This window comes from Scyliorhinus torazame, chromosome 8 (genome assembly GCF_047496885.1).
Source record: "Scyliorhinus torazame isolate Kashiwa2021f chromosome 8, sScyTor2.1, whole genome shotgun sequence".
NCBI lineage: Eukaryota > Metazoa > Chordata > Chondrichthyes > Carcharhiniformes > Scyliorhinidae > Scyliorhinus > Scyliorhinus torazame.
The window spans coordinates 1,082,417-1,109,649 of NC_092714.1; the positions used below are offsets into that span (position 1 = coordinate 1,082,417).

At 48.3% G+C, this 27,233-nt stretch overlaps 1 protein-coding gene across 1 annotated transcript in view; it reads right to left on the reverse strand.

The window, feature by feature from the left end:
• The window catches only part of LOC140427619 (ribosomal RNA processing protein 1 homolog B-like), a 944,136-nt gene that overhangs the window by 821,104 nt on the left and 95,799 nt on the right, over positions 1-27,233 (reverse strand). The gene's annotated exons all lie outside the window — the stretch shown is intronic.

Here is a 27,233-nt window from a genome sequence, read left to right on the forward strand (position 1 = left end):
TACACCAACTGTGCAGTTAGGGAGGGAGTTCCAGGATGTTGCCCAGCGACAGTGAAGGAACGGCGGTATATTTCCAAGTCGGGGTGGTGAGTGACTTAGAACCTAGAACAGTACAGCACAGTACAGGCCCTTCAGCCCACGATGTTGTGCCGACCATTTATCCTCATCTGAGATCAACCTAACCTACACCCCTTGGAGGGGAACCTCCAGGTGGTGGGGTTCCCAGGTATTTGCTGCTCTTGTCCTTCTAGATGGTAGTGGACTTGGGTTTGGAAGGTGCTGCCGAAGGAGCCTTGGTGAGTTACTGCAGTGCATCTTGTAGATGGTACAGACGGCTGTCACTGTGCGTCGGTGGTGGAGGGAGTGAATGTTTGTGGCAGGGGAAGCAATCAACTGGGCTGTTTTGTCCTGGATGGGGTTGAGATTCTTGTGTTGTTGGAGCTGCGCTCATCCAGGCAAGTGGAGAGTATTCCATTACACTCCTGACTTGTGCCTTGTAGATGGTGGACAGGCTTGGGGGGGGTGGGGGTGGGGGGGGGGGGGGGGGTGGGGGTGGGGGGGGGGGGGTCAGGAGGTGAGTTACTCGCCGCTAGATTCCTAGCCTTCCAAGCCACGCCAAATATATCGCTGTTCCTTCACTGTCGCTGGGTCAAAATCCTGGGAACTCCCTCTCCAACAGCACAGTGGGTGTACCTACACCTGAGGGACTGCAGCAGTTCAAAAAGGTAACTCACCACCACCTTCAGAAGGGCAACTAGGGATGGACAATAAATGCTGGCCGAGCCCACATCCTGTAAACAAATGTAATGGAAGTAATCTGAGGTCTTGGCCTGTGCATTTCCCTCGTGTGAGGAAGCCTTGGGGTTTGTTCGGAGATTGTGGACCAATTCTGGTTCCAATCCAAGAGGTATGTTAGCTCTCTCACTCGCTCAGCCTGCCAATCTAACAGAGGTGTGGGAGTTTGGGTTTCTATCCTCTTTCCAGAAGTAAGGATCTCAACCCATCACTTTAAATAAGTTACAATTATGAGATTTATTTAACATATTAAAGGAGAAAGCAGCTGACAATTCAGAAACAGAGGGACAAACTCCAATTTAAGTGTTTGCACAGACTTGCAAGTGTTTAATCTATCATTTATCTTCAGTATGAAGTGCATAATATCCTTTAGGTAAACAAATCAACCTTAAGAAGCTAAATAACTGAATCAGATCCACAGTGAGAACAGAATTGGAGGAAACTAATATTAAATGGTTCCAATTTGCATTAATAAGTATCCGTGAGACATAAATAATCACAAATAGAATTTTAAATCTAACTAATCCATCAGCTAATCAACACTAAACCTCTGAATATATTCCAACTATAAATTACCACTAACCACTGTATAAATAATGTAGTATCGGCTTGTTCAAGGAGCAAATACTGCGTGTCCTTGGTATGTATGTCCCGGTCAGGAAGGGAGGAAATGGTCGAGTGAGGGAACCATGGTTTACAAAAGAGGTTGACTGTCTTGTCAAGACGAAGAAGGGGGCTTATGTAAGGATGAGAAAACAAAGTTCACTTAGGGCACTTGAGGGATACAAGATAGCTAGGAAGGATAGCAAGAAAGGGCTTAGGAGAGCTAGGAGGGGGCATGAGAAGTCCTTAGAGGGTAGGATCAAGGAAAACCCCAAGGCTTTTTACACTTATGTGAGGAATAAAAGAATGACCAAGGTGAAGTTAGGGCCGGTCAAGGACAGTAGTGGGAACGTGTGCATGGAGTCTGAAGATGTAGGAGAGGCCTAAATGAATACTTTTCTTCAGTGTTCACCAAGGAGAGGGGCCATGTTGTTGAGGAGGATAGTGCGATACAGGCTGGTAGGCTGGAGGAGACAGATATTCGGAAGGAAGATGTGTTAGAAATTTTGAGAACCTGAGGATAGATAAGTCCCCTGGGCCTGATGGGATATATCCTAGGATTCTTTGGGAGGCGAGGGATGAGATTGCAGAGACTTTGGCTTTGATCTTTATGTCCTCACTGTCTACAGAAGACTGGAGAGAGGTGAATGCTGTCCCCTTGTTCAAGAAAGGGAATAGGTATAACCCTGGGAATTATAGGCCAGTTGGTCTCACTTCGGTCATAGGTAAATTATTGGAAAGGATCCTGAGGGATAGGATTTATGATCATTTGGAAAGATACAGCTTAATCCAGGATAGTCAGCATGGATTTGTGAGGGGTAAGTCTTGCCTCACAAGTTTGATTGTATTCTTTGAGGAGGTAACTCAGTACATAGATGAAGGTAGAGCAGTTGATGTCGTATACATGGATTTTAGTAAGGCGTTTGATAAGGTTCCCCATGGTCGGCTCATGCAGAAAGTAAGGAGGCATAGCATAGAGGGAAATTTGGCCGATTGGATCAGTAACTGGCTATCACATGGAAGACAGAGGGTGGTGGTCGATGGTAAATTTTCATCCTGGAGCCCAGTTACCAGCGGGTACCACAGGGATCAGTGCTGGGCCCTCTGCTATTTGTGATTTTTATCAATGACTTGGAGGTGGGGGCTGAAGGGTGGGTCAGTAAATTTGCTGATGACACCAAGATTGGTGGAGTCGTGGATAATGTGGAGGGCTGTTGTAGGCTGAAAAGAGACATTGATAGGATGCAGAACTGGGCTGAAAAGTGGCAGATGGAGTTTAACCCTGATAAGTGTGAGGTGATTCATTTTGGTAGGACAAATTTGAATGCGGATTACAGGGTTAAGTGCAGGGTTCTGAAGAATGTGGAGGAGTAGAGAGATCTCAGAGTTCATGTCCATAGATCTCTGAAAGTTGCCACCCAAGTGGATAGAGCCATGAAGAAAACCTACAGTGTGTTAGCATTTATTAACAGGGGGATTGAGTTTAAGGGCTATGAGGTTATGCTGTAACTGTACAAGACCTTAGTTAGACCACATTTGGAGTATTGTGTGCAGTTCTGGTCACCTCATTATAGGAAGGATGTGGAAGCTTTGGAAAGGGTGCAAAGGAGATTTACCAGGATGCTGCCTGGATTGCAGGGTAGGTCTTATGAGGAAAGGTTGAGGGAGCGAGGGATTTTCTCATTGGAGCGAAGGAGGATGAGAGGTGACTGAATTGAGGTGTATAAGATGATGAGAGGGATAGATAGAGTGGACGTTCAGCGACTTTTTCCTCGGGCGGATGTAGCTGTTACAAGGGGGCATAACTATAAGGTTCATGGTGGAAGATATAGGAAGGATGTCCGAGGTAGGTTCTTTACTCAGAGTGGTTGGGGCGTGGAAAGCACTCCCAGCTATGGTAGTGGAGTCGGACACTTTAGGAACTTTCAAGTGGTTATTGGATAGGCACATGGAGTGCACTATTACATGGAGTGCACTAGAATGATTGGGAGTAGGATGGGAATAGAGGGATACGGACCCAGGAAGTGTAGAAGATTGTAGTTTAGTCGGGCAGCATGGTCGGCACGGGCTTGGAGGGCCGAAGGGCCTGTTCCTGTGCTGTACATTTCTTTGTTCTTTTGTTCTTTGATTTGATCTTAGTTTGAGACTAGTTCGGCACAACATGGTGGGCCGAAGGGCCTGTACTCTGCTCGGTTCGGCTCGGCTCTATCAGATAACATCCAGTCCAGGGTTTCAATGTGAGGACTTTGTCGATAGTGACATTGACCACATCTCCAGTAATAGGTTGCTATCTGGCTCTATGTTCTCACTTAGAATGCAGAATAGATGCGAGGAAAGCACAGTTTCAGTCAGGGTAAAATGTGAGTCAGCAAGCAGGGCTCGGGAAACTGAGGACTAAAAACAGAAAATACTGGCAATCCTCAGCAGGTTTTTATTATCTGTTCATGGGTCATGGGCGTTACTGGCTGGCCCAGCTTTTATTGCCCATGCTTAATTGTTCTTTCGGGTCTGGAGTCACGTCTAGGCCAGACCGGGTAAGGACGGCAGATTTCCTTCCCTAAAGGACATTAGTGACCCAGAACAACAACAATGGTTTCATGGTCATCACGAGATTTTTAATTCCAGATTTTTATTGAATTAAAATTTCACCACCTGCCCTGGTGGATTTGAACCCATGGCCCCAGATGAGATGGACCAATGCTGATCTCAGCAGCAAGAAGTGCGGTAACCCTTTTGGGGTTTTAAGAACAAGAAGAAAAGATAATCTAAGCACACAGGCTCTCAATGACACAGTTAAAATTGGTCTTACGATAAATTCCCCAAAAATCTCCCTTCTTGGTTAGGACCACAAGTAAGCACCTTCCAAGCATCACTCCCTTATGAATGTTTAACTATAAATTATTACCCAAGGCCTAACCAGGTCTTAATAAGGTATACAAACAACCTCTCTAACCCGCTTCCACTCTGCTGTGGAAATCAAAGAAACCTTCAGACATTAGATTATTTTTTGCAGCCCAAGACGTTTCTGGCTTGAATGGGTGTCTGACTCGAACTGCACCATCTCCCAGCTCAGAGCTTTTTCCATCAGATGGTCTGCTCCACACAGCAAAAAAACAAATCCTCTCAACATCTTTTTAAATATTGTTACGGGCCAGGGTTTAATAACTCCAAAATGTATGTTGGGCAGCACGGCAGCACAAGTGGCTAGCACTGTGGCTTCACAGCGCCAAGGTCCCAGGTTCGATTCCCGGCTTGGGTCACTGTCTGTGCGGAGTCTGCACATCCTCCCCGTGTCTGCGTGGGTTTCCTCCGGGTGCTCCGGTTTCCTCCCACAGTCCAAAGATGTGCAGGTTAGGTGGATTGGCCATGATAAATTGCCCTTAGTGACCAAAAAGGTTAGGAGGGGCTATTGGGTTACTGGGATAGGGTGGAAGTGAGGGCTTAAGTGGGTCGGTGCAGACTCGATGGGCCCAATGACCTCCTTCTGCACTGTATGTTCTATTTATAAAGGAGCCCACCTAATCTATAACTTTTTATTGATTTTGGCTGGGATGAGCACGAGTACCTTCCTTTCAGCTGTTATTCAAAGGACTTCTTCGGCGCTTTTAATCAAAAAAACAATCTTTATTCTAAGAATTTAGTTAACATTTGTATAAACACACACAGCAAGAATTTTTATCAATTACAAACACAAAGACCCCACACAGCTACAGTAATCTATGTATAACCCTGAATGAATTCCCCCTTAACTGTTGCAATTCAATAACAAAATCCAAGTAAATCCAGAAACCCTTTTTCAAAGGCGTGGCCCAGCCCAGGGCATTCTCACTGGTATAAGACTTGTCATTGATACTCTGTTCTACTTCAGCAGATTTGAATTCCTTCCAGAAAGCAATTATCTCTTTTAAGTTACCAAGCAGTCTGTGACAGCTTTTAAAATGAAGATAGACAGGCAGGCCAAAAAACGTGTGTTCTCTGTCTGAGTCCACAGCAGCCATAATATGAAAGTGGAACCAAATAACCCTCCCAGAGCCACAGCCCAGCTCCACCCACACATTGACTTCACTGAAGCCATGTGATAAGACAAAAACCTTTCTTAAAGGGACACTCACATGACAAAATGGATGGATTTGGATTTGTTTATTGTCATGTGTACCGAGGTACAGTGAAAACTATTTTGCTGCGAGCAGCTCAACAGATCATTAAGTACATGGGAAGAAAAGGGAATAAAAGAAAATACATAATAGGGCAACACAAGGTATACAATGTAACTACATAAGCACTGGCATCGGATGAAGCATACAGGGTGTAGTGTTAATGAGGTCAGTCCATAAGAGGGTCATTTAGGAGTCTGGTGACAGTGGGGAAGAAGCTGTTTTTGAGTCTGTTCATGCGTGTTCTCAGACTTCTGTATCTCCTGCCCGATGGAAGACGTTGGAAGAGTGAGTAAGCCGGGTGGGAGGGATCTTTGATTATGCTGCCCGCTTTCCCCAGGCAGCGGGAGGTGTAGATGGAGTCACTGGATGGGAGGCAGGTTCGTGTAATGGACTGGGCGGTGTTCACGACTCTCTGAAGTTTCTTGCGGTCCTGGGCCGAGCAGTTGCCATACCAGGCTGTGATGCAGCCCGATAGGATGCTTTCTATGGTGCATCTGTAAAAGTTGGTAAGGGTTAATGTGGACATGCCGAATTTCCTTAGTTTCCTGAGGAAGTATAGGCGCTGTTGTGCTTTCTTGGTGGTAGCGTCGACGTCCCTTTTTCGTTGACGATATCCTTTTCCCTTCCATCTGCAAATCCATTGTCCTCAGCAATTGTTTGAACTGAACTTATCCAAAATACAATAATCGTTCATGTTTACTGTGGTGACCTCGCTGGCCTAGTTTGAGCCCGAATAAATTGGAAATCCTAAATTGCACCCTATTGGCATGCTGTAGCCAGACTCCTGGGCACCCCATGTTCCTGCCGTTACTTTATGGACACATGGGGCGGGGCCCCCTGTCAATGGGCCATCAACCAGACCATTTGGTGCTGAGACCCACTCCCCAGGCCTCATTGGCAGGAGGCCAGCGGAAGTGGTAAAAGGGCGGAAAGAAAAAGAGGATGAAAAAATAGACTCCTGGAGCACATCAGGAGAAAAGACTCGACATGGGAGGTGCCTTGACCATCCGAAAAATTAACCAGAGAAGAACGGAAGGAAGAAGCTGCCAGTGAAATCCACCTTCGTGATGTCGGACCAGAGGGACTCGGGAGTCAGACCTACTCTTCAACCAGACCATCTTTGTGGATAGTATAATTGAATCTTGGGTGTTTCTTGTATATATATATATATATATTTGGGTTAATTTACGGGTTAACTTTGTTGATAAAGATTGTTGAACTTGTAATTGTGTTTGTCCTTTGTTCTCCTCTATATTAAAGACACCTTGGTAAAACCTTTGAATAAGTGAATTGATCAAACATATCTGAATTGGACAGATAAGACATTTCTTTTTTTTTAAATATATTTTATTCAAATTTTTTGGCCAAACATAACAGGACAAAGTTTTTCCTTTTTAACAACAATAAAACAATATAAATAACAGTGGCCAGTTTTAAACAAATAAATAAATAATATATAAACAAAAAACTAAATGGCAACTGCCTTATCAAAAATAATTACTCTCCAAAAATACAATCCCTCTCCAAAAATACAATCCAACAGTCCAATATACATTACCTAGTACAAATATCTATACATATACAGAGACATCCCTGAGAACCCGCCCGAGTTCTCCCTTGAATTGTATCAGGCTTAGCCTGGCACACGAGGACGACGAGTTTACCCTACGTAGGGCATCAGCCCACAGCCCCTCCTCAATTTCTTCCCCCAGCTCTTCTTCCCATTTCCCTTTCAGCTCATCTACCATGATCTCCCCCTCGTCCCTCATTTCCCTATATATGTCCGACACCCTACCATCCCCCACCCATGTCTCTGAGATCACTCTATCCTGCACCTCCTGCGTCGGGAGCTGCGGGAATTCCCTCACATGTTGCCTCGCAAAAGCCCTTAGTTGCATATACCGAAATGCATTCCCTTGGGGCAACGCATATTTTTCCGTCAGCGCTCCCAGACTCGCAAACGTCCCATCTACGAACAGATCCCTCAGTTGCACTACCCCAGCTCTTTGCCATGCTCCAAATCCCCCATCTATTCTCCCCGGGACAAACCTATGATTATTTCTTATCGGGGACCGCACCGAGGCTCCCGTCCCTCCCCTATGCCGTCTCCACTGCCCCCAAATTTTTAATGTTGCCACCACCACTGGACTTGTGGTGTATTTCTTCGGGGAGAACGGCAACGGCGCCGTCACCATAGCTTGTAGGCTGGTTCCTTTACAGGACGCCATCTCCAATCTCTTCCACGCCGCTCCCTCCCCTTCTCCCATCCACTTACACACCATTGAGATATTGGCGACCCAGTAATAATCACTTAGGCTCGGTAGTGCCAGCCCCCCCCCCCCCTATCTCTGCTACGCTGCAAGAACCCCCTCCTCACTCTCGGGGTCTTCCCGGCCCACACAAAACTCATAATACTTTTCTCAATTCTCTTAAAAAAAGCCTTCGTGACCATCACCGGGAGGCACTGAAACACAAAGAGGAATCTCGGGAGGACCACCATTTTAACCGCCTGCACCCTCCCTGCCAGTGACAGGGACACCATGTCCCATCTCTTGAAATCCTCCTCCATCTGTTCCACCAACCATGTTAAATTAAGCCGGTGTAAGGTTCCCCAATTCCTGGCTATCTGAATCCCTAAGTACTGGAAATCTCTTGTTACCTTCCTCAGCGGTAAATCCTCTATTTCCCTGCTCTGCTCCCCCGGATGCACCACACACAACTCACTTTTCCCCATGTTCAATTTGTACCCCGAAAAATCCCCAAACTCCCTAAGTATCCGCATTATCTCTGGCATCCCCTCCACTGGGTCCGCAACATACAACAATAAATCATCTGCATACAAAGATACCCGGTGTTCTTCTCCTCCCCTAAGCACTCCCCTCCACTTCCTGGAACCCCTCAATGCTATGGCCAGGGGCTCAATCGCCAATGCAAACAGTAACGGAGACAGGGGACACCCCTGCCTCGCCCCTCTATGAAGACGGAAGTAATCAGACCTCCGTCTGTTCGTGGCCACGCTCGCCACCGGGGCCCTATACAGCAACTGTACCCATCCGATATACCCATCTCCAAAACCAAATCTCCTCAGCACCTCCCACAGATAATCCCACTCCACTCTGTCGAATGCTTTCTCGGCATCCATCGCCACCACTATCTCCGCTTCCCCCTCTGGCGGGGGCATCATCATTACCCCTAGCAACCTCCGTATGTTCGTGTTCAGCTGTCTCCCCTTCACGAACCCGGTTTGGTCCTCATGGACCACCCCCGGGACACAGTCCTCTATCCTCGTCGCCATCACCTTGGCCAGAATCTTAGCATCTACATTTAAAAGGGAAATGGGCCTGTAGGACCCGCATTGCAGCGGGTCTTTTTCCTTCTTTAAAAGGAGCGATATCGTTGCCTCCGACATAGTCGGGGGCAGCTGCCCCCTTTCCCTCGCCTCATTAAAGGTTCTCGTCAAAAGCGGGGCCAGCAAGTCCATATACTTCCTATAAAATTCCACCGGGAATCCGTCCGGTCCCGGGGCCTTCCCCGCCTGCATGCTCCCAATCCCTTTCACTACCTCCTCCATCTCAATCTATGCTGCCAGTCCCGCCCTCTCCTGCTCCTCCACCTTGGGGAATTCCAGCTGATCCAGAAAGCACATCATTCCCTCCTTCCCATCCGGGGGCTGAGCTTTATATAATCTTTTGTAGAATGCCTTGAACACCCCATTCACTCTCCCCGCTCCCCGCTCCCCGCTCCATCTCTCCCTCCTCATCTCTCACCCCCCCCTATCTCCCTCGCTGCTCTCCTCTTCCTCAGTTGGTGGGCCAGTAACCGGCTCGCCTTCTCTCCATATTCATACTGTACACCCTGTGCCCTCCTCCATTGTACCTCTGCATTACCCGTGGTCAACTGTTCAAATTCTACGTGTAGCCTTTGTCTTTCCCTGTACAGTCCCTCCTCCGGTGCCTCCGCATATTGTCTGTCCACCCTCAAAAGTTCTTTCAACAACCGCTCCCTTTCCTTACCCTCCTGCTTTCCTTTATGTGCCCTGATGGATATCAGTTCCCCTCTAACCACTGCCTTCAACGCCTCCCAGACCACTCCCACCTGAACCTCCCCATTATCATTGAGTTCCAAGTACCTTTCAATACACCCCATCACCCTTAAACATACCCCCTCATCCGCCAATAATCCCATGTCCATACTCCAGAGTGGGTGCTGTTCTTTTTCCTCTCCTACCTCCAGGTCCACCCAATGTGGAGCGTGGCCCGAGATAGCTATGGCCGTGTATTCCGTCCCTGTCACCTTCGGAATCAGTGCCCTTCCCAAAACAAAAAAGTCTATCCGTGAGTATACTTTGTGGACATGGGAGAAAAACGAGAACTCCTTACTCCTAGGCCTACTAAATCTCCAGGGGTCTACTCCTCCCATCTGCTCCATGAAGTCCTTGAGCACCCTAGCTGCAGCCGGCCTCCTCCCGGTCCTGGACCTCGATCTGTCCAGCCCTGGGTCCAGCACCGTATTAAAGTCTCCCCCCATTACCAACTTTCCTGCCTCCAGGTCCGGGATACGCCCCAACATACGCCTCATAAAGTTTGCATCATCCCAGTTCGGGGCATATACGTTCACCAGAACCACCGCCTCCCCTTGCAATCTGCCACTCACCATCACATATCTACCCCCACTATCCGCCACTATGGTCTTTGCCTCAAACAGTACCCGTTTCCCCACTAAGATAGCCACCCCCCTGTTCTTCGCATCTAAACCCGAATGAAACACCTGCCCCACCCATCCTTTGCGTAGTCTGACCTGGTCTATCAGTTTCAGATGTGTCTCCTGCAACATAACCACATCTGCCTTTAATTTCTTTAGGTGTGCGAGTACCCGTGCCCTTTTAATCGGCCCGTTCAGCCCTCTCACGTTCCACGTGATCAGCCGGGGTGGGGGGCTCTTTACCCCCCACCCCTTGTTGACTAGCCATCCCCTTTTACCCAGCTCCTCACCCGGTTCCCACGTACCCGTATATCCCACCGACGGCGCCCTCCCGCCTCGACCACCCCACCCCATACCAGCTCCCCCTTCTCCTTAGCAGCAGCAACCCAGTTAACCCCCCCCCCTCTGCTAGATCCCTTTCTAGCGTAGTTGCACCCCCCATGTTGCTCCCAGAAGTCAGCGAACTCTGGCTGACCTCGGCTTCCCCCCTGGTCCTCGGCCCCCACTGTGCGAGGCCCCCTCCTTCCTGCGTCCCTGTTCCCGCCATAATTACCATAGCGCGGGAACAAAGCCCGCGTTTCCCACTTGGCCCCGCCCCTAATAACCGGCACCCACAGTTCCTCATCCCCCCCCCCCTCCCCCACAACATGGGGAAGAGAGAAAAGTTACAGGGTCGCAAGATTAACAACTTGAAAAATTATCCCCCTCCCACTTTTTTCCCCCCCTCACCCCACGTAATCACCCCACCACTTTGTCCCAAACGTTCTTTTCTTGCCCGCCTATTCCAGCTTCTCATCCACAATAAATGTCCACACCTCTTCTGCCGTCTCAAAGTAGTGGTGCTTCCCTTGGTGTGTGACCCACAGTCTTGCTGGCTGCAACATTCCGAATTTGACCTTCTTTTTGTGAAGCACCGCCTTAGCCCGATTGAAACTTGCCCTCCTTCTCGCCACCTCCGCACTCCAATCTTGATATACGCGGATCACCGCGTTCTCCCACCTATTGCTCCGAGTTTTCTTCGCCCATCTGAGGACCGTCTCTCTGTCATTGTAGCGGTGAAACCTCACCACTATAGCTCGAGGTATTTCTCCAGCCCTCGGTCTTCACGCCATAACTCGATAAGCTCCCTCCACCTCCAACGGGCCCGTCGGGGCCTCCGATCCCATTAACAAGTGAAGCATCGTGCTCACATATGCCCCGACGTCCGCCCCCTCTGCGCCTTCGGGAAGACCCAGAATCCTTAAATTCTTCCTCCTCGCATTATTCTCCAGCACCTCCAGCCTTTCCACACACCTTTTGTGCTGTGCCTCGTGCATCTCTGTCTTCACCACCAGGCCCTGTATTTCGTCTTCATTTTCAGCGGCCTTTGCCTTCACGACCCGAAGCTCCTGCTCCTGGGTCTTTTGCTCCTCCTTTAGCCCTTCAATCGCCTGTAATATCGGGGCCAGCAGCTCCTTCTTCATCTCCTTTTTCAGTTCTTCCACACAGCGCCGCAGGAACTCTTGTTGGTCAGGGCCCCATACTAAACGGCCACCTTCCGACGCCATCTTGCTTTGAGCTTGCCTTCCTTGCCGCTGCTCTAGAGGATCCTCCGCAATCCGGCCGCTTTCCTCTCCCTTTTCCATACGTGTCCGGGGGGATTCCCTTCTGGTTTACCGCACAGTGTTTTTAGCCGTTAAAATTGCCGCTGGGGCTCCTATTAAGAGCCCAAAAGTCCGGTCCACCAGGAGCTGCCGAAACGTGCGAATTAGCTGATCATCGCCGCACCCGGAAGTCCAGATAAGACATTTCTTATGACTCCCCACGTTCGGGTCAAATCAAATTTAATAACCACCCCTTATTTATTTATGAAACCGTTGCAAGCTGTAAAAGATCCTTACTCCCCATTGAGATTTAGCAGCTGAAAAGATCCTTATGTATCTCCTAATGCAACTCTCTAAACATAGTCTATTTACTTACAAACCACTTGATCAGGAAAGTTATTACAAATGCACGCACCGAGCACCTTTAGTCCTTATCCCTCAACTCCTCCAGCCAAATTGTCTCCAGGAACCTTAATGAAACCATTTACATACACAAACGTACACACGGACCCCACAGGGATCTGTGCTGGCCCTCAGCTTCTTCCAATTTATATAAATGACTTTGATGAGGGGAGCGAAGGCATGATAACTAAATTTGCAGACAACATAAAGATGGTGTATGGGTTCTTCCTGTTTATTCCCTTATTTCCCTATTATTTTGCCATTATCATTTTTGGTTCATGGGTAATTACTGGACATATATCTTTATGTCAAGCCGCAGAGCGAATGGAAACTCCGCAGTTACAGGAGAGAACATTTAGCTAGTTTCTGTAAGTTTGAACAGGAGTTTCAGACTTGTCGGCACCAGTGAGAGAGATGGGCTGGGACTCAGTTTGATTGATTGGTTGGGGGGGCTAATTTATTGGCAAGAAAGGCCGTACTCTGCCCAGTAACAGGCGGTGATTAGAACCTGTCCCAGTGGAATTATTTAGAACATAGAACATTACAGCGCAGTACAGGCCCTTCGGCCCTCGATGTTGCGCCGACCTGTGAAACCACTCTAAAGCCCATCTACACCTTATTATCCATATGTCTATCCAATGACCATTTGAATGTCCTTAGTGTTGGCGAGTTCACTACTGTTGCAGGCAGGGCATTCCACACCCTTACTACTCTCTGAGTAAAGAACCTACCTCTGACATCTGTCTTATATCTATTACCCCTCAATTTAAAGATATGTCCCCTCGTGCTAGACATCACCATCTGAGGAAAAAGGCTCTCACTGTCCACCCTATCCAATCCTCTGATCATCTTGTATGCCTCGATTAAGTCACCTCTTAACCTTCTTCTCTCTAATGAAAACAGCCTTAAGCCCCTCAGCCTTTCCTCATAAGATCTTCCCTCCATACAAGGCAACATCCTGGTAAATCTCCTCTGCACCCTTTCCAATGCTTTCACATCCTTCCTATAATGCGGCGACCAGAACTGCACGCAATACTCCAAATGCGACCGCACCAGAGTTTTGTACAGCTGCAACATGACCTCATGGCTCCGAAACTCGATCCCTCTACCAAGAAACGCTAACACACTGTACGCCTTCTTAACAACCCTATCAGCCTGGGTGGCAACTTTCAGGGATCTATGTACATTGACACCGAGATCTCTCTGCTCATCCACACTACCAAGATCTTACCATTAGCCCAGTACTCTGTATTCCTGTTACTCCTTCCAAAATGAATCTCCTCACACTTTTCTGCATTAAACTCCATTTGCCACCTCTCAGCCCAGCTCTGCAGCTTATCTATGCCCCTCTGTAACCTGCAACATCCTTCCGCACTGTCCACAACTCCACCGACTTTAGTGTCATCGCAAATTTACTCACCCATCCTTCTACGCCCTCTTCCAGGTCATTTATAAAAATGACAAACAACAGTGGCCCCAAAACAGATCCTTGTGGTACACCACTAGTAACTGGACTCCAGTCTGAACATTTCCCATCAACCACCACCCTCTGTCTTCTTACAGCTAGCCAATTTCTGATCCAAACTGCTAAATCACCCTGAATCCCCAGCCTCTGTATTTTCTGCAGTAGCCTACCGTGGGGAACCTTATCAAACGCTTTACTGAAATCCATATACACCACATCAACTGCTCTACCCTCGTCTACCTGTTTGGTCACCTTCTCAAAGAACTCAATAAGGTTTGTGAGGCACGACCTACCTTTCACAAAACCGTGTTGACTATCTCTAATCAAATTATTCCTTTCCAGATGATTATACATCCTATCTCTTGTAAACCTTTCCAAGATTTTTCCCACAACAGAAGTAAGGCTCACTGGACTATAGTTACCGGGGTTGTCTCTACTCCCCTTCTTGAACAAGGGGACAACATTTGCTATCCTCCAGTCTTCTGGCACTATTCCTGTAGACAATGACGACATAAAAATCAAAGCCAAAGGCCCAGCAATCTCCTCCCTAGCTTCCCAGAGAATCCTAGGATAAATCCCACCCGGCCCAGGGGACTTATCTATTTGCACACTTTCCAGAATTGCTAACACCTCCTTCTTATGAACCTCAAGCCCTTCTCGTCTAGTAGCCTAAATCTCAGTATTCTCCACGACAACATTGTCCTTTTCCTGTGTGAATACTGACAAAAAATATTCATTTTGCCCCTCTCTTATCTCCTCGGACTCCACGCACAACTTCCCACTACTGTCCTTGACTGGCCCTACTCTTACCCTAGTCATTCTTTTATTCCTGACATATCTATAGAAAGCTTTAGGGTTATCCCAGTGAAAACATTAATAGTAAGCGGCGCGGCAGGTTGTTACATGAAGATATGGGGTCAACGACAAGGAAAATTAGGAGAAAGGTTAAGAGGCAATATAACTTAGGAGAGGTTACTGATCGAGGTGTTAAGATTCAGAACAGAGGTAAAAAAGCCAACATAAGTGTACTTTACCTGAATGCTCGTAGTATTCGGAATAAGGTAAATGAGTTGATGGCACAAATCATCGTGAATGACTATGATTTAGTGGCCATTACTGAAACATGGTTAAAGGATGGTCACAACTGGGAGTTAAATATCCGAGGGTATCAAACTTTTCGGAAGGACAGAGTGGATGGTAAGGGAGGTGGTGTAGCTCTGTTATTTAAGGATGATACCCGGGCAACAGTAAGGGATGACATCGGTGCTATGGAGGATAAGGTTGAATCCATTTGGGTGGAAATCAGGAAAAGTAAGGCGAAAAAGTCACTGATAGGAGTAATCTATAGGCCACCAAATAGTAACATTATGGTGGGGCAGGCAATAAACAAAGAAATAACAGATGCATGTAGAAATGGTACAGCAGTTATCATGGGGGATTTTAATCTACATGTTGATTGGTTTAACCAGGTCGGTCAAGGCAGCCTTGAGGAGGAGTTTATAGAATGTGTCCGCAATAGTTTCCTAGAACAGTATGTAATGGAACCTACGAGGGAACAAGCGGTCCTAGGTCTGGTCCTGTGTAATGAGACAGGATTGATTCAGGATCTCATAGTTAGGGATCCTCTCGGAAGGAGCGATCACAATATGGTGGAATTTAAAATACAGGTGGAGGGTGAGAAGGTAAAATCAAGCACTAGTGTTTTGTGCTTAAACAAAGGAGATTACAATGGGATGAGAGAAGAACTAGCTAAGGTAGACTGGGAGCAAAGACTTTATAGTGAAACAGTTGAGGAACAGTGGAGAACCTTCCAAGTGATTTTTCACAGTGCTCAGCAAAGGTTTATACCAACAAAAAGGAAGGACGGTAAAAAGAGGGAAAATCGACCGTGGATACCTAAGGAAATAAGGGAGAGTATCATATTGAAGGAAAAAACATACAAAGTAGCAAAGATCAGTGGGAGACTAGAGGACTGGAAAATCTTTAGGGGGCAACAGAAAGCTACTAAAAAAGCTATAAAGAAGAGTAAGATAGAATATGAGAGTAAACTTGCTCAGAATATAAAAACAGATAGTAAAAGTTTCTACAAATACATAAAACAAAAAAGAGTGGCTAAGGTAAATATTGGTCCTTTAGAGGATGAGAAGGGAGATTTAATAATGGGAGATGAGGAAATGGCTGAGGAACTGAACAGGTTTTTTGGGTCGGTCTTCACAGTGGTCTTTTTACGCAGAGGGTAGTGGGTGCCTGGAACTCGCTACCGGAGGAGGTAGTGGAAGCAGGGACGATAGGGACATTTAAGGGGCATCTTGACAAATATATGAATAGGATGGGAATAGAAGGATACGGACCCAGGAAGTGTAGACGATTGTAGTTTAGTCGGGCAGCATGGTCGGCACGGGCTTGGAGGGCCGAAGGGCCTGTTCCTGTGCTGTACATTTCTTTGTTCTTTGTTCTTTGTTGGAAGACACAAATAACATGCCAGTGACTGATGGAAATGAGGCTATGTTTTCCGGGTCCTTAAGGGGGAGGGGGAGCAGCCCCAAGTCGTGGTCCACATTGGCACTAACGACATAGGTAGGAAAGGGGACAAGGATGTCAGGCAGGCTTTCAGGGAGCTAGGATGGAAGCTCAGAACTAGAACAAACAGAGTTGTTATCTCTGGGTTGTTTCCCGTGCCACGTGATAATGAGATGAGGAATAGGGAGAGAGAGCAAGTAAACACGTGGCTACAGGGATGGTGCAGGCGGGAGTGATCAGATTTCTGGATAACTGGGGCTCTTTCTGGGGAAGGTGGGACCTCTACAGACAGGATGGTCTACATCTGATCCTGAGGGGCACAAATTTCCTGGGGGGGAGATTTGTTAGTGCTCTTTGGGGGGGTTTAAACTAATGCAGCAGGGGCATGGGAACCTGTATTGTAGTTTTAGGGTACGGGAGAATGAGAGTATAGAGGTCAGGAGCACAGATTTGACGTCGCAGGAGGGGGACAGTGTTCAGGTAGGTGGTTTGAAGTGTGTCTACTTCAATGCCAGGAGTATACGAAATAAGGTAGGGGAACTGGCAGCATGGGTTGGTACCTGGGACTTCGATGTTGTGGCCATTTCGGAGACATGGATAGAGCAGGGACAGGAATGGATGTTGCAGGTTCCAGGGTTTACGTGTTTTAGTAAGCTCAGAGAAGGAGGCAAAAGAGGGGGAGGTGTGGCGCTGCTAGTCAAGAGCAGTATTACGGTGGCGGAGAGGATGCTAGATGGGGACTCATCTTCCGAGGTAGTATGGGCTGAGGTTAGAAACAGGAAAGGAGAGGTCACCCTGTTGGGAGTTTTCTATAGACCTCCAAATAGTTCTAGGGATGTAGAAGAAAGGATGGCGAGGATGATCCTGGATAAGAGCGAAAGTAACAGGGTAGTTATTATGGGAGACTTTAACTTTCCAAATATTGACTGGAAAAGATATAGTTCGAGTACATTAGATGGGTCGTTTTTTGTACAGTGTGTGCAGGAGGGTTTCCTGACACAATATGTTGACAGGCCAACAAGAGGCGAGGCCACGTTGGATTTGGTTTTGGGTAATGAACCAGGCCAGGTGTTGGATTTGGAGGTAGAAGAGCACTTTGGGGACAGTGACCACAATTCGGTGACGTTTACGTTAATGATGGAAAGGGATAAGTATACACCGCAGGGCAAGAGTTATAGCTAGGGGAAGGGCAATTATGATGCCATTAGACGTGACTTGGGGGGGATAGGTTGGAGAAGTAGGCTGCAAGTGTTGGGCACACTAGATAAGTGGAGCTTGTTCAAGGATCAGCTATTGCGTGTTCTTGATAAGTACGTACCGGTCAGGCAGGGAGGAAGGCGTAGAGCGAGGGAACCGTGGTTTACCAAAGAAGTGGAATCTCTTGTTAAGAGGAAGAAGGAGGCCTCTGTGAAGATGAGGTGTGAAGTTTCAGTTGGGGCGATGGATAGTTACAAGGTAGCGAGGAAGGATCTAAAGAGAGAGCTAAGACGAGCAAGGAGGGGACATGAGAAGTATTTGGCAGGTAGGATCAAGGAAAACACAAAAGCTTTCTATAGGTATGTCAGGAATAAGCGAATGACTAGGGTAAGAGTAGGACCAGTCAAGGACAGGGATGGGAAGTTGTGTGTGGAGTCTGAAGAGATAGGCGAGATACTAAATGAATATTTTTCGTCAGTATTCACTCAGGAAAAAGATAATGTTGTGGAGGAGAATACTGAGTCCCAGGCTATTAGAATAGATGGCATTGAGGTACGTAGGGAAGAGGTGTTGGCAATTCTGGACAGGCTGAAAATAGATAAGTCCCCGGGGCCTGATGGGATTTATCCTAGGATTCTCTGGGAGGCCAGGGAAGAGATTGCTGGACCTTTGGCTTTGATTTTTATGTCATCATTGGCTACAGGAATAGTGCCAGAGGACTGGAGGATAGCAAATGTGGTCCCTTTGTTCAAAAAGGGGAGCAGAGACAACCCCGGCAACTATAGAACGGTGAGCCTCACGTCCGTAGTGGGTAAAGTCTTGGAGGGGATTATAAGAGACAATATTTATAATCATCTAGATAGGAATAATATGATCAGGGATAGTCAGCATGGCTTTGTGAAGGGTAGGTCATGCCTCACAAACCTTGTCGAGTTCTTTGGGAAGGTGACTGAACAGGTAGACGAGGGTAGAGCAGTTGATGTGGTGTATATGGATTTCAGTAAAGCGTTTGATAAGGTTCCCCACGGTAGGCTATTGCAGAAAATACGGAGGCTGGGGATTGAGGGTGATTTAGAGATGTGGATCAGAAATTGGCTAGCTGAAAGAAGACAGAGGGTGGTGGTTGATGGGAAATGTTCAGAATGGAGTTCAGTTACAAGTGGCGTACCACAAGGATCTGTTCTGGGGCCGTTGCTGTTTGTCATTTTTATCAATGACCTAGAGGAGGGCGCAGAAGGGTGGGTGAGTAAATTTGCAGACGACACTAAAGTCGGTGGTGTTGTCGACAATGTGGAAGGATGTAGCAGGTTACAGAGGGACATCGATAAGCTGCAGAGCTGGGCTGAGAGGTGGCAAATGGAGTTTAATGTAGAGAAGTGTGAGGTGATTCACTTTGGAAGGAATAACAGGAATGCGGAATATTTGGCTAATGGTAAAGTTCTTGGAAGTGTAGATGAGCAGAGGGATCTAGGTGTCCATGTACATAAATCCCTGAAAGTTGCCACCCAGGTTGATAGGGTTGTGAAGAAGGCCTATGGAGTGTTGGCCTTTATTGGTAGAGGGATTGAGTTCCGGAGTCAGGAGGTCATGTTGCAGCTGTACAAAACTCTGGTACGGCCGCATTTGGAGTATTGCGTACAGTTCTGGTCACCGCATTATAGAAAGGACGTGGAGGCTTTGGAGCGGGTGCAGAGGAGATTTACCAGGATGTTGCCTGGTATGGAGGGAAAATCTTATGAGGAAAGGCTTATGGACTTGAGGTTGTTTTCGTTGGAGAGAAGAAGGTTAAGAGGAGACTTAATAGAGGCATACAAAATGATCAGGGGGTTAGATAGGGTGGACAGTGAGAGCCTTCTCCCGCGGATGGAAATGGCTGGCACGAGGGGACATAGCTTTAAACTGAGGGGTAATAGATATAGGACAGAGGTCAGAGGTAGGTTCTTTACACAAAGAGTAGTGAGGCCGTGGAATGCCCTACCTGCTACAGTAGTGAACTCGCCAACATTGAGGGCATTTAAAAGTTTATTGGATAAGCATATGGATGACAATGGCATAGTGTAGGTTAGATGGCTTTTGTTGCGGTGCAACATCGTGGGCCGAAGGGCCTGTACTGCGCTGTATCGTTCTATGTTCTATGACAGGTGAGGACCTTGAGAGGATTGTTATCACCAAGGAGGTAGTGATGGGCAAGCTAATGGGGCTAAAGGTAGACAAGTCTCCTGGCCCTGATGGAATGCATCCCAGAGTGCTAAAAGAGATGGCTAGGGAAATTGCAAATGCACTAGTGATAATTTACCAAAATTCACTAGACTCTGGGGTGGTCCCAGCGGATTGGAAATTAGCAAACGTGACACCACTGTTTAAAAAAGGAGGTAGGCAGAAAGCGGGTAATTATAGGCCAGTGAGCTTCACTTCGGTTGTAGGGAAGATGCTGGAATCTATCATCAAGGAAGAAATAGCGAGGCACCTGGATGGAAATTGTCCCATTGGGCAGACGCAACATGGGTTCATAAAGGGCAGGTCATGCCTAACTAATTTAGTGGAATTCTTTGAGGACATTAACAGTGCGGTAGATAACGGGGAGCCAATGGATGTGGTATGTCTGGATTTCCAGAAAGCCTTTGACAAGGTGCCACACAAAAGGTTGTTGCATAAGATAAAGATGCATGGCATTAAGGGGAAAGTAGTAGCATGGATAGAGGATTGGTTAATTAATAGAAAGTAAAGAGTGGGGATTAATGGGTGTTTCTCTGGTTGGCAATCAGTAGCTAGTGGTGTCCCTCAGGGATCAGTGTTGGGCCCACAACTGTTCACAATTTACATAGATGATTTGGAGTTGGGGACCAAGGGCAATGTGTCCAAGTTTGCAGACGGCACTAAGATAAGTGGTTCAGCAAAAAGTGCAGAGGATACTGGAAGTCTGCAGAGGGATTTGGATAGGCTAAGTGAATGGGCTAGGGTCTGGCAGATGGAATACAATGTTGACAAATGTGAGGTTATCCATTTTGGTAGGAATAACAGCAAAAGGGATTATTATTTAAATGATAAAATATTAAAACATGCTGCTGTGCAGAGAGACCTGGGTGTGCTAGTGCATGAGTCGCATAAAGTTGGTTTACAGGTGCAACAGGTGATCAAGAAGGCAAATGGAATTTTGTCCTTCATTGCTAGAGGGATGGAGTTTAAGACTAGGGAGGTTCTGCTGCAATTGTATAAGGTGTTAGTGAGGCCACACCTGGAGAATTGTGTTCAGTTTTGGTCTCCTTACTTGAGAAAGGACGTACTGGCACTGGAGGGTGTGCAGAGGAGATTCACTACGTTAATCCCAGAGCTGAAGGGGTTGGGTTACGAGGAGAGGTTGAGTAGACTGGGACTGTACTCGTTGGAATTTAGAAGGATGAGGGGGGATCTTATAGAAACATATAAGATTATGAAGGGAATAGATAGGATAGATGCGGGCAGGTTGTTTCCACTGGCGGGTGAAAGCAGAACTAGGGGGCATAGCCTCAAAATAAGGGGAAGTAGATTTAGGACCAAGTTTAGGAGAAACTTCTTCACCCAAAGGGTTGTGAATCTCTGGAATTTCTTGCCCAGTGAAGCAGTAGAGGCTCCTTCATTAAATGTTTTTAAGATAAAGATAGATAGTTTTTTGAAGAATAAAGGGATTAAGGTTTATGGTGTTCGGGCCGGAAAGTGGAGCTGAGTCCACAAAAGATCAGCCATGATCTCATTGAATGGCGGAGCAGGCTCGAGGGGCCAGGTGGCCTACTCCTGCTCCTAGTTCTTATGTTCTTATCCTTGATCCTACCTGCCAAAGACTTCTCATGTCCCCTCCTGCCTCCTTGCAGAGTCCCATGGGGTTTCAATTTGACTCCTGGGCACAAAGACAAGGACCTGATATTGTTTCTCCCTCTCTGGAAGGGCTGAGAGTGTTATATTTATAATACTAGTGGAGGCCTGAATGAAGCTGCACTAAAAACCTCAAACTGAAATCGAGGTTTGAAGAACGGCGGGATCCTGGAAAGATCCGCCTGAAACAAAAACTCTTTCTCACTTTTTTACCCCTCTGTTTGTTTGTTTGTCTTGTGTGTGTAGAAGGTGGGGAGGGGGGGGCAAGTTAAAGTGGGAATTAATAACGGGATAATAGTTAACCGGTTGTATTTGCTGCATATTTCATTATAGTTCTTGTTATAAATAAACAGTAATTGTTTTTAAACCTACAAACCTGGTGACCGTAATTATTGAGCAGCCAAGGGCCAACGACCTCGCGTATTTTTTGAAGAATATTGGTTTATTCAATTGTGCTGTTACTCTGTGTCAAGTGGGGCTGGAATTGACTGTGCACTAGCCCTGAATGTCGTAGCAATCGGCAGGGTTTGCAGATGGATATAGAAATGCTGAGTGAGTGGGAAAAACTGTGGCAGATAGAATATCATGTGGGAAAGTATGACACTGTCTACAATTCCCGCTGCCTCGGAAAGGCAGCCAGCATAACTAAGGACCCCACGCACCCCGGACATACTCTCTTCCACCTTCTTCCGTCAGGAAAAAGATACCAAAGTTTGAGGTCACGTACCAACTGACTCAAGAACAGCTTCTTCCCTACCGCCATCAGACTTTTGAATGGACCTACCTCGTATTAAGTTGATCTTTTCTCAACACCTTGCTATAACTGTAACATTATATTCTGCAGTCTCTCCTTCCTTCCCGATGTACGGTATGCATTGTTTGTACAGCATGCAAGAAACAATACTTTTCACTGTATACTGATACGTGACAATAATAAATCAAATAAATCAAATGCTGTTCGTCTGTATTATGAGAGCCATGATGTGGAGATGCCGGCGTTGGACTGGGGTGAGCACAGTACGAAGTCTTACAACACCAGGTTAAAGTCCAACAGGTTTGTTTCAAACACTAGCTTTCAGAGCACTGCTCCTTCCTCAGGTGAAGTGCTCCAAAAGCTAGTGTTTAAAACAAACCTGTTGGACTTTAACCTGGTGTTGTGAGACTTCGTACTGTATTATGAGAGGAATTGAACGTAACAGTAAGGGTATTATTTTTCAGTTATACAGGCCAGTGATGAGACCACATGCTGAATACTGTGTTATACTGGGCAGTGATGAGACCCTCTGTCGAATACTGTGTTATACTGGGCAGTGATGAGACCACATGCTGAATACTGTGTTATACTGGGCAGTGATGAGACCCTCTGTCGAATACTGTGTTATACTGGGCAGTGATGAGACCCTCTGTCGAATACTGTGTTATACTGGGCAGTGATGAGACCCTCTGTCGAGTACTGTGTTATACTGGGCAGTGATGAGACCCTCTGTCGAATACTGTGTTATACTGGGCAGTGATGCGACCCTCTGTCGAATACTGTGTTATACTGGGCAGTGATGAGACCCTCTGTCGAATACTGTGTTATACTGGGCAGTGATGAGACCCTCTGTCGAATACTGTGTTATACTGGGCAGTGATGAGACCCTCTGTCGAATACTGTGTTATACTGGGCAGTGATGAGACCACATGCTGAATACTGTGTTATACTGGGCAGTGATGAGACCCTCTGTCGAATACTGTGTTATACTGGGCAGTGATGAGACCCTCTGTCGAATACTGTGTTATACTGGGCAGTGATGAGACCGTCTGTCGAATACTGTGTTATACTGGGCAGTGATGAGACCCTCTGTCGAATACTGTGTTATACTGGGCAGTGATGAGACCGTCTGTCGAATACTGTGTTATACTGGGCAGTGATGAGACCCTCTGTCGAATACTGTGTTATACTGGGCAGTGATGAGACCCTCTGTCGAATACTGTGTTATACTGGGCAGTGATGAGACCCTCTGTCGAATACTGTGTTATACTGGGCAGTGATGAGACCACATGCTGAATACGGTGTGCAGTTTTGGTCACTTTATTTAAGGAAGGATGAAAATGCCTTGGAGACGGTGCAGAGGTTCTTCGATTGATACCAGGAATGAGTGGGTTGTCTAATGAGGAAAGCTTGGACAGACCGGGGCTGTTTCCACTGGAGTTTAGAAGAGTGAGGGTGGATTGATTGAAGGATATCAGACCCTGGACAAGGTGGAGGTGGAAAGGATGTTTCCTCTTGTGGCTGAGTCCAGAACTAGGGGTCACAGTTTTAAAATTAATCCCTTTTAGGACAGAGATGAGGAGAATCTTTTCTGAGGGTTTGTGGTGGTATGTATTAGGGGTAGTACGGTACCTGTGAAGCCGAGAGGCTATTGGCTGACAGGTCCCGGGTCCTGGTTTGATCTGCCGCCTGCTGGCTCCGCCCAGAAGGCGGAGTATAAGAGCTTGAGTTCTCCCAGCAGCCGCATTCTGTAACTGAGTTGCTGGGGAACAAGTCTTGCTGAATAAAGCCTCGATTGACTTCATCACTTCTCGACTTGAGTGAGTAATTGTTGCGCGACAATTTATTAAGCAAGCTTAAAAAGACTATGGAGCTCCGGATCACCCCGGAGTGTCTGCGAATCAGCCCCCATGCAGCAAACTCGGCGGCCGTGTTTAAACACTGGCTAGCATGCTTTGAAGGTTACCTCCGAACGGCCCCCGGCTGGACCACGGAAGATCAGAAAATGCAGGTCCTGCATTCCAGGGTGAGCCCGGAGATCTACACGCTCATCGAAGACGCGGAGGATTTCCCGACGGTGCTCACCATGCTGGAATCTACATTCGGCCCATAAACCTGGTCTACGCACGCCACCAACTCGCGACGAGACGGCAAACCCCCGGAGAATCGCTCGACGAGTTCTACAGCACACTGTTGATTTTGGGAAGGAACTGCAACTGCCCGTCGGTGAGCGCAAACAAGCACACGGAGCTCCTAATCAGGGATGCTTTTGTGGCAGGTATGACTTCTTCTCAAATTCGCCAAAGACTGTTAGAGAGAGACTCGTTAGGACTCACAGAGGCACGGGCCCTTGCGGCCTCCCTCGAGGTGGCCTCACAAAATGCCCGCGCCTATGGCCCCAACCGCGCGGCAGCCCCTTGGGCTCCGTGGACCCCCGTTGCGACCGACTCCCCGGCACCCCCCACACCCCCGCAAGCCTGCGCGGCTAAAGCACCAGACCATCCCGGTGGGCCCCGCTGCTATTTTTGCGGGCAGGCGAAACACCCCCGGCAGTGCTGCCCGGCCCGCTCAGCTATTTGTAAGAGCTGCGGCAAAAAGGGGCATTACGCAGCGGTGTGCCAGTCCCGGGGGGTCGCCGCAATCTCCGGGGGAGAACGGGGACAGCAGACTCAACCCCCCCAACGATCCATGTGCGGCCCGCGGGCGCCGCCATTTTGGGTCCCGGACACCACGTGGGGAGGATGGGCGCCGCCATCTTGTGACCCCCCCCCGGCCATGTGCGATTCATGGGGGCGGCCATTTTGTCCACCCCCGACCGCGTGTGATCCATGGACGCCGCCATCTTGGCTGATAGCCAAGGACCCCAGCATAGACGGCTCCACGGGGTCTGAAGAAAACGCCGCGATGCAACTACCACGACTGGCTTCGATGACCCTGGACCAATCGCGGCCCCGGACGCTCATAATGGCAACAACAACGGTGTTGGTCAACGGGTACGAGACGCCATGCCTGATCGATTCTGGGAGCACGGAAAGTTTTGTCCACCCGGATACGGTAAGACGCTGTTTTCTTTCCATTTGTCCGAGCACCCAAAAGATTTTCCTGGCAGCGGGATCCCATTCCGTAGAGATCAAAGGGTTCTGCATCGCGAACCTAACGGTGCAAGGGAGGAGTTTAAGAATTATAGGCTTTATGTCCTTTCCCAACTCTGCGCTCCCACCCTCTTGGGGTTAGATTTCCAGTGTAACCTCCAGAGCCTTTCATTCCAATTCGGCGGCCCAATACCCCCACTCACTATCTGCAGCCTCGCAACCCTCAAGGTTGAACCGCCTTCCTTGTTTGCAAACCTCACCCCAGATTGCAAACCCGTCGCCACTAGGAGCAGACGGTACAGCGCCCAGGATCGGACGTTTATCCAGTCTGAAGTCCAGCGGCTGCTGAAGGAAGGCATAATCCAGGCCAGCAATAGTCCCTGGAGAGCCCAGGTGGTAGTTGTGAAGACCGGGGAGATGCAGAGGATGGTCGTAGACTATAGTCAGACCATCAATAGGTACACGCAGCTAGATGCGTACCCTCTCCCCCGCATATCCGACATGGTCAATCGGATTGCTCAGTATAAGGTCTTTTCCACCGTGGACCTCAAGTCCGCCTACCACCAGCTCCCCATCTGCCCGAGTGACCGGAAGTACACAGCCTTCGAGGCAGATGGGCGGCTCTACCATTTTTTAAGGGTCCCATTTGGCGTCACGAACACAGTCATTTAAGCCCTTGGCACCATATTCACACTGTTCGGTTTCCCCGCGTACATCTATAGCGACAGGGGGTCCTCCTTCATGAGCGACGGACTGCGTCAGTTCCTGCTCAGCAAGGGCATTGCCTCGAGCAGGACGACCAGTTACAACCCTCGGGGGAACGGTCAGGTAGAAAGGGAGAACGGTACGGCCTGGAAGACCGTCCTACTGGCCCTACGGTCCAGAAATCTCCCAGTTTCCCGGTGGCAGGAGGTCCTCCCGGATGCTCTCCACTCCATCCGGTCGCTGCTGTGTACCACCACTAACCAAACGCCTGACGAGCGCATCCTTGTCTTCCCTAGGAAGTCCTCCTCCGGAACGTCGCTGCCGACCTGGCTGGCGGCCCCAGGACCCATCTTGCTCCGAAAGCATGTGCGGGCGCACAAATCGGACCCGTTGGTCGAGAGGGTTCACCTTCTCCACGCAAACCCTCAGTACGCCTGCGTGGTGTACCCCGATGGCCGACAGGACACGGTCTCCCTGCGGGACCTGGCGCCCGCCGGAAACACACACACACTCCCAACACCGATCACCCCCTCCCTGCCACCGGCGCACCCCACGACCGCTCCCTTCCCGGGTGGATCGGTCCTCCTCCCGTGCCCGCCCAGGAGTAAAGAAACAGGGACGAACAGCGCAACGCTCCCAGAGACGACAGTGCCCGAGCCAGCACCTGCACCACCACCGGGGCTGAGGCGATCGACGAGGACGACCAGGGCGCCCGCTCGACTTGCGGAATCCGCGTGACAAAAAAAACAGTAAATAATCCTGACAGAACTTGTACATAGTTAACTGTTGGGCTAAATGCATAGCCACTGTACGAAATTAGTTCCAGGACCAGCCTTGTAAACCTCTACCACCATGCGAACCACCACCCCGCCAGGTTCTTTCTTAACAAGGGGTGAATGTGGTGGTATGTATTAGGGGTAGTACGGTACCTGTGTAGCCGAGAGGCTATTGGCTGACAGGTCCCGGGTCCTGGTTGGATCTGCCGCCTGCTGGCTCCGCCCAGAAGGCGGAGTATAAGAGCCCGAGTTCTCCCAGCAGCCGCATTCTGTAACTGAGCTGCTGGGGAACAAGTCTTGCTGATAAAGCCTCGATTGACTTCATCTCTTCTCGACTTGAGTGAGTAATTGTTGCGCTACAGGGTTGTCAGACTTTGGAACTCTGTGCCTCAGAAGGCGGTGGAGGCGATGTCACTGAATATGTTTAAGATGGAGGCAGATAGATTCTTATGAGGAAAGAAGATCAAAGGTTATCGGGGGTAGATGGACAGTCGAGCTCGAACACAAACTGAATAACCACGATCTTGTGGAATAGTGCAGCAGGCTGAAGGGGCCGAATGGTTCACTTCTGTTCCTATTTGTATGTTTCGGGTCAGTGACCTTTCAGAGTAAGGGTAATATATTCTCTCAATGG